Source organism: Dermacentor albipictus, chromosome 5 (genome assembly GCF_038994185.2).
Source record: "Dermacentor albipictus isolate Rhodes 1998 colony chromosome 5, USDA_Dalb.pri_finalv2, whole genome shotgun sequence".
Lineage (NCBI taxonomy): Eukaryota > Metazoa > Arthropoda > Arachnida > Ixodida > Ixodidae > Dermacentor > Dermacentor albipictus.
Genome location: NC_091825.1, coordinates 172,464,989 through 172,473,804, shown reverse-complemented (window position 1 = coordinate 172,473,804; position 8,816 = coordinate 172,464,989).

Genomic DNA, 8,816 nt, shown 5'->3' with positions numbered 1-8,816 from the left:
AAATATTTTAATGATAATTTGTTAGCCTCCTGACCTTTCTCTAATTTAATCCTCTCTCTCTGTCATTCAATCACCTTGTCTACATTTTTGTACATATGCAACGACCAGGGAAAAATCTCAATGACGCTGTCCTTTGTTGGGATGTATTTCGAAGGAGCAGCTGTCACCGGTCGGGTATTGCGAGTAATTGCTCCGAAATTATAGTCGCAACAGAGAGCACATATAAAAAGCAGGAGTTCTGCAAAATATATGAGGGCTAGTCAAATGAAAGTGAGCCAATGCGAATATATGACTACTTTAAAAGTAGTCTCCATGAGCATTTAGACATTTGTCCCACTGACTAACGAGTCACGTAATTGCCGTCTCAAAAAACTCCGTGCGTTGCTGCTTCAAAAATTTGTAACTGGCTCTACGTCATCGTCGGACACGAATCTGGTTCCCTGGAGCAGTTTTTTCAAATGTTCCCAAATGTGGAAATCGCAAGGCGACAGGTCTCGGCTATATGGTGGATGTTGCAGCGTTTCCCACTTGAACTTTGCCAGTTTTTTATTAACCACATCCGCAACGTGGGGACGGGCAATGTCGTGGAGCAAAATGATCCCATTGCTCAATCGTCCATGTCGTTTGTTCTTGATTGCGACACGCAGCCGATCCGACGTTTCACAATATAAGAAACGATTGATAGTCTCTCCAGGTTTAGCAAATTCGATCAATAATGACCCCTGACGATCGAAAAAAATGTCAGCACCTTTCCGGCAGAAATGACGGCTTTTGCTTTGCTTGCAATGGCGGTGGCGAATTCAAATGTTTCCACTGTAAGCTTTGCCGTAGTGTTTCAGGCTAGTAGTAGCGGCATCGTGATTCGTCCCCGGTCACATTTGCAGACAAAAAGTCGTCACCCTCATTGTGATACCGGATTAGATGAGTCAAGGCAGCACCGAACTCCTCCGTCTTCTGGCAGTGGTTCAAAATGTTGGGCATCCATTGCGCACACACGAGGCGATGGCGGAGATATTCGTGAATTATGTTATGAACCGAACCGTGACTGATGTTCACATGCGCTCTGCCAGTTCATCGATGATTATCATCCGTTTTTGTCTAATCAGCTCATCAACTTTTGCAATTGCGTTGGAAGTGATTGCACGGTGGCTTTGGCCCAGTCTTGGATCGTCTTTGCAGCTCTCACGTTCTTTCTCAACCGTTTGCCCCAATGCTTCACAGTGGCAAATGAAATGCAATGTACAACGCACACAGCAGCCATACGGCGTCTAATTTCTTTTTGGGAAACATCTTCATCTGTCAAAAACCCCACCACACCACGCTGTTCAACTTTTTTAGTGTCCATTATGTCACGCAACAATGTTCAACCCATTGTATAAGAGCAATAAAGAACACTTATCCTCACCCCTGCATGTCACTTTTCTTAATGAGATGCCTATGTGCTATGCGCATGCCTCGCAAATAATGAACCGAACCATTATTGCGCGGGGCAGCTTGGCTCACTTTAATTTGACTCGCCTTCGTTCATTAGAAATGCGAAGATACAATGGAATATACAAATGTTTGATAAAGGGCAAAACAGTGTCACTGGAAACAAAGTTCCCTGCGCATATACACAAAACCTCGCAACAAGGTATTTAGATATACGTATATATCTCCAATAAATCTACGTATCTAAGAAAAAGTCATGATGTATGATGCGTCAAACAAGGTAAAAAAAACACGTGGCGCAACCACAGTATCCCAGATCACAGCCCCTCCACTCACCCGATGTATCGCGCGCGACGGAAGGCCGCGCGCTTCCTCCCCACTTTTCTCCCTTGCGCACACAAGAATGAGCCACCATCGGCTCACCCATGCCGCTTCGCCCCCTTACGCTTTCACTCGCACATACAGCATGCGGCGCGTGGTCACGATGTTATCGCCCTTGGACTTTATTTATACGAAACATATGGGCGACGGCGACGGCAGGAATGCGTCTGGAGTCTCCATATAGCTGCTATTGCAGTTATATGGAGACTTATGTGGGCCCGGCAGCAAGCTAGCGATGGCCCGTGCTAACGTTCCACGCTTCTTCCTGGTGCAGTTCCTTGGACTTTGGAGCTTGCAGCTTCTGGAGCCTTCCAGCTTTCGTGCCTCGTGCCCAGAGTCTGTCGCCGGGTTAGGTCCAGGCGCAAGACTTCCGATCTACGGGCGTATTGCGGCGGATCCAGTGGAGCCGTGCTGGGCTTCAAATCACCGGCTTACCAACAGGACATCGCGGTCCGCGCACTTTGTACACGGCCGCCGACTATACCTGCAAGCTTCGTAGCATTCACTGAGTCATCTAAACACCGGAACCACCCCTGTGCATCCTGCGCATGCGTGGAATTTTGTTAAAAAGCTGCGCCCGAGCAACGCGCCCTTCAGTGGGCCCGGCAGCAAGCTAGCGATGGCCCGTGCTAACGTTCCACGCTTCTTCCTGGTGCAGTTCCTTGGACTTTGGAGCTTGCAGCTTCTGGAGCCTTCCAGCTTTCGTGCCTCGTGCCCAGAGTCTGTCGCCGGGTTAGGTCCAGGCGCAAGACTTCCGATCTACGGGCGTATTGCGGCGGATCCAGTGGAGCCGTGCTGGGCTTCAAATCACCGGCTTACGAACAGCACATCGCGGTCCGCGCACTTTGTACACGGCCGCCGACTATACCTGCAAGCTTCGTGGCATTCACTGAGTCATCTAAACACCGGAACCACCCCTGTGCATCCTGCGCATGCGTGGAATTTTGTTAAAAAGCTGCGCCCGAGCAACGCGCCCTTCAGTGGGCCCGGCAGCAAGCTAGCGATGGCCCGTGCTAACGTTCCACGCTTCTTCCTGGTGCAGGTAACGAACTCTTATTGCCTTTACGCAAAACCTAGTAGCCACCGTGCACTTTTTGTGCTGCCGGGCCCACGGTGCTTTTGTTCCATTGTGTGTGATTGTGCGCATATGCTGTTCAAACTTCTCATGCTAGCTGGTGATATCGAATCTAACCCCGGCCCCGACAAAGAGATTCTTAATGTATTGAAAGAACTGCAATCTGGACAGACGGTAATGCTCGAACAGCTAAAGTCTATTGAAAAAAAAAACTAGTTGATCATGATAAGACGTTCTGTGAAATTAAAACACGGCTAGACAAAATTGAGACAGCTTGTGCTGGTATCGATGACATGCAAATTGAATTAGGCAGACTACATGAGATAAGCACTGAACATACGGCACAGATAGGTGTACTGTCTGCCCGGATAAACGATGCTGAAAATTGATCTAGAAGAAATAACCTTGTTTTTTACAGCATCGCCGATAAACCTAAAGAATCATGGTCTGATTCTGAGAAAGTTATTATTGCACATTGTAGACAACATTTAGATGTACAAATAGAACCGCGTGATATTGAACGTGCTCATCGCATTGGGTCTTTCCAAACTGGAAAGTCCAGGCCTATAATTGTAAGGTTCGCTCACTTTAAAAGCAAAGATCTTATCCTTTCTTCGGCTCGTAAGTTCAAAGGTACGTGCTATGCCGTTGCACAAGATCTCGCCCCAAGCACGCGCCTTGCCCAGAAACGCCTCATCGAGTTTGGAAGGGCCCGTAAACTGCGATTCAAGCTGCGACATGAAAAGCTTATAGTAGGTGAAAAAACCTACTACTTCGACCACACTACTAACCAGGTCATTGAGGAACGCCTTTAGCCATCATTGAGACCAAAATGTACACCGCAACCACAGAACTGTCAGCCTTTATCATTACTGCTCGCTAACATTCGAAGTGTTGTTCCCAAGCGTGATGCACTGTGCAGTCTAATAGGCTCATCTTCTTGCGATGTCTTACTACTAACAGAAACATGGCTTAACACATCAATCGATGATACCGAAATTCTCCTTTACCTCTCGCATTTTGACATTTTTCGGAAAGATAGGCCCGATAACTCGCGCGGTGAGGGTGTATTAATCGCCACTAAGCGTAACCTACATTGTTCACTTATAAACCTCTCTTCACAACTGGAAATGATTTGGATTCGATGCATTGCTACACACCCGCACATTCTGATTGGTATTTGCTATCGGTCCCCTAGTACCGACAGTTCTTTCACGCCTTCACTTCATGAAGCCTTAAATACATTAACAAAAACATATCCTAACAGTCCTGTCCTTCTGTTTGGCGATTTTAATTTTCCAACTATTGATTGGTCCGATCCTGCCTCTACATTATCTAAATCCAGCCCCGGTTGTGACTTCTTAAACACGTGTATGACATTCGGCTTAACGCAGCTCGTCACTGACTCAACACGAGTCACTGCTCACTCGTCCAACGTTTTAGATCCTGTATTAACAACTCACCCTGATAACTTTACCCCTGTCACCTTATTGCGCGGTTTGAGCGACCACCTGACAGTACATGTTTCGTTTCGTTGCAACGTACTAAAGAAACAAAAAAATCGGAAAACACTTACACTCTATGATAAAGGGGACTATGTCAGCATGAACCGAGAATTATCTGAGTACTTCGACATGTTCGCCGCTAACTTTCAACTAAATTCTCTCGAGTCGAACTGGCTGCTTTTCAAATCAGAGATGCATCGCCTTATACGTCTTTACATCCCCACCATTACAATAACAGAAAGAACAACATCACCATGGTTTAATGTATCCCTCAAACGACTAAACAATAAGAAAAAACGGTTGTTTCGACAAGCCAAACAATCTAATTCTTCTTGCACATGGCAAAAGTATTACGCAGTCGAGAAAGAATATGACAAGTTAACCTCTCAAACTAAACACAAGTTTCTTTCTACCACTTTACCAGCTATGCTACAAACTAACCCGAAGCGATTTTGGAAAACTATTAATCCTAATCAGCGAAATGAGATATCACTTATCAATAGCTCCGGACTTCCGATCCCTGAGACTGAGGCTGCGGATCTTCTTAACAGAACATTTAGTTCAGTTTTTACTAATGAATTACTTGATGGCTTGCCCGATCCACCGTACTTCACATATCCGCTCATGCAAAATATCACATTCGATCCCATCGGCATTGTCAAAGTAATTGAATCATTGAAGAACTCGTCATCTACAGCAGTAGACGGTATCAATGCCAAAGTTCTAAAAAATACTAAACATGTCTGTAGCCTGTTTTTATCACTCATATTCCAGGAATCGCTTAACAGCGCTTCCATTCCACATGACTGGCAGGTGGGCAAGGCCATCCCAGTCATCAAGAAAGGAAGCCGATCATCACCGAGTAACTACCGTCCTATTTCCATAACAAGCGTGTCTTGTAAATTAATGGAACATATTTTATACTCGCATATTGCTAACTTCCTAACATCCGTCAATTTTTTTCACCCAAGTCAACACGGTTTCCGCAAAAATTATTCCTGTGACACTCAACTTACTCTTTTCCTGCACGATTTACATTTAAACCTAGATCGTAACATCCCGACTGACGCAATATTTTTAGATTTCGAAAAAGCATTCGATAAGGTCCCTCATGGTCGTCTCTTAATAAAGTTATCGCGTCTTAACATTCATCCTTGTGTTCTAAGCTGGATTCGAGGGTTTTTAACTAACCGTGAACAATTCGTATACGCTAACTCACACTCTTCAACCTTAACACCCGTGCTTTCAGGCGTACCTCAAGGTACCGTACTTGGTCCCCTCCTTTTCTTAATATACATCAATGACCTACCTTGTAACATTTCTTCTCATATCCGACTCTTCGCTGATGATTGTGTGGTTTACCGAGCAGTTACTAACCCCAGCGACCATCTGGCGTTACAAAATGACCTATCGCGCATACAAAACTGGTGTACCACTTGGCTCATGTCATTAAATGTAGCTAAAACCGTGTTAATGTCTATTCATCGTCGTCGTAACTACGTTATCCCTAATTATAGCATCAATAACACGCAGATTGCAACAACGAATTCATTCAAATATCTTGGTGTGTACATCTCGCATGACTTAACTTGGACCTGTCATGTTAACCACATAATAAACTCTGCTAATCGTACTCTAGGTTATCTGCGCCGTAACCTCTTCCTCGCTCCTCCCTCTATTAAACAGCTTGCTTTTCTAACCTTTGTGCGGCCTAAGCTTGAGTATGCCGAAGCTATTTTTGACCCCCACCACAATAACCTTATTAATGCCCTCGAGTCGGTTCAGAACCGCGCGACACGATTTATCCTGTCAACTTATTCATACCATACAAGCATCTCGGCACTAAAAGCCCAAATAAACCTACCTTCTCTAGCCTCACGCCGTAGAATAGCCCGTCTTAATCTTTTTCATAAATTCTTTCATTCCTTGCCTCTTGACAACCCGTACATAAAAAGAGCACATCGCATTGGCCGCACCAGTCACTCTAATACAGTATATCCCCCACAAGCCCATACCGTTACTTTTCAGCAATCATTTTTTCTGCGCACAACACGAGACTGGAATGGCCTGCCCGCCGAAGTTGCCACTATCATCGACCCACTTGCATTCAAGCGACTCATCGGAAATATCCCTTTGTAATTTGTAGTATCTCCTTGTCACTAACTCCCCACTCCCTCATGTAATGTCTCAACAGAGACCTTTGAGGAAATGAATGAATGAATGAATAAAAAAAATACAGTAAGAGTTTCCGGCAACTGAAGCGTCCCGTGGCCCATTAATTTTCGCAAAAGAAGTAACAAAATCGAACTTTCACCATGCGACAATGCGCTGCGCCGCAACAATGTCTTTTCTTTTCTTTTGTGGGGCGGGGGCCGCCGAAATGAAATAACGCGAAGTAAAGCATGTTGGCCACAGTCGAATGCCTGCTTTGGGCACCTAATGTGGGTACTGAAGGAATATCGAAGAAAAGGTGAGACGCTTGGTCCGCGGAGAAGCATACGCATACTGCTCACTATCCTACACCGATGAGACAAGATTTTCCGGAGAGGTTGCGCTGAAGTTAACGCGCTGCAATCCGTCGAGTCCCCGCAGTGCTGGTGGCGAGCAACAATGCATTGTTTCTTTTTCTCGTTGCTAGCCAGAAAGCATCCAAAACTCTGCCAAGCGAAAATCCAGTCGGCCAGAGAAAAACGAACGCGCATCGAAGAGCGCCGCGCGGTGGTCGATGCAGCACGAGAAAAACGTATGCGCCCTGGCCGCGGGTAGCAAAAAAACAAAACAAAAAAATAGAAAAAAGAAAAAGGGGCTCAATGTGTCCTAGCGAGTAAAAGTCCAAGTAGAAAAATAAATAAGAACCTAGTTACCTTTGCTGGCTTCAGTGTCTTGACATGGATGCTTTGGAGCAGGGGGAAAAAGTGTTGATATCCTTTTCTGTGACATGACGCCACAAATGAATCCCCACAAGCTTCGTCTCATCGGACTTCGCTGCGTGCTTTGTCAACTTGTCTGACATTGTGTTGATTTGGTGTGTCTCTTTGTATGGTCCTATGTACGACTTTAGAAAAGTCAATGCACCTTTGGCGTCAAATGTTTATAACAGCATTACACCCGCAAAGTTCCGGAATTGAAAATCTAAAGCACGACTTTGGAAATGTCAGTGCACCTTTCGCATCAAAAGGTTATGAGAACTTTATACCCATAGAGTTTCAGAATCCAAGCGCTCCGTAGATTCCGCGGCCTCCGCGAGATGTCGAGACGGGCCTGCTCGCCATCAAAACGCCCTTGAAACTTTGTAAACTTTGTGCTCGGTGGGGCTCCTTGCGTTACAATATGTGACTCCCGATACATAGGCGTTGCCGCGAAATCCAGCCCGATTTCGCAATGTTCCCACTAAAATGTCTTTTCGAGTGTGAAAAGGACATTCTAGACAAAATCTAGCTTGATTTGCGGCGCCGGTAGTTGTTTAGGTCGGCGGCGCATGAAAGCACGAAAAAATTTTGGGAGGGGAGGGGGGGAGGCTGAAGCCCCATAAGCCTACCCCCCCCCCCCCTGGCTACGCCCCTGACCAGAATGACACATTAGGCTTCCAGAATGAAGCCGGTCTAACCGCTAACCAGTTTTTAGAACTTTTAAAGTGTTACGTGTCTTCAACGTTTGCTGCTTGGCGTGAATCAACGTTTTTACAGAGCGAAGGCGTATGCATTGGTTTTTGCCTCGCGCTTCTCCTAAGCGACCTAGTTCTTGCCCATTAAAATAGGATTCTCGGCACTAGCTTGAAAGGATCAGAGATTGCAAAAGTGTTTAGGTACGTCGATGCTTATCTAGTGTTTCTAGAATGTGACAATGCATGCTTGGTTTCTGCCACGTCTGTTTCTTGCTCATTTTTTTCGCGAGTGCCTCCAACCTCTTATTTTGTCAATTGAAGAGTCTGCTAACCGTTCCATTAGGTTTTTAGATTTTGCGCTTGTTTTCTCAAACATTCATGTGTGTTGGTGCTATGAGCCCCGAAGGAAGAAAGCCATTCTAACATTTTCATCAGGCAACAAATTCAGACAGACTTCTGTGCGACAACGAAATTCAACGACACGTCACCAGAATATGCCGATGTCGACAGACACCTGTTACACCTTTGAGAGGCTGGCCACTGCCCGCAAAAAGGTGGAAAAAGCAGAAACACAATAGCAAGTTCAGGCAACGGAGAGCCGCCTTTACAGCCCAGGCGGAAAGTTACGCAACCTACGCAATCAAATGCATACCTTGGGCACCACCAAAACGTGGATACTGCTTAGAAATCTCATCGACCCCAATCAAACAAACCAATGAGGAGAAAAGCCCTTCAAAAAATCTGGAGACAGAGACCTGGGGATGACGCGGCCATAATAGAACATCTAGAAGACACTTACATAAGTACAGGCCCCACACCA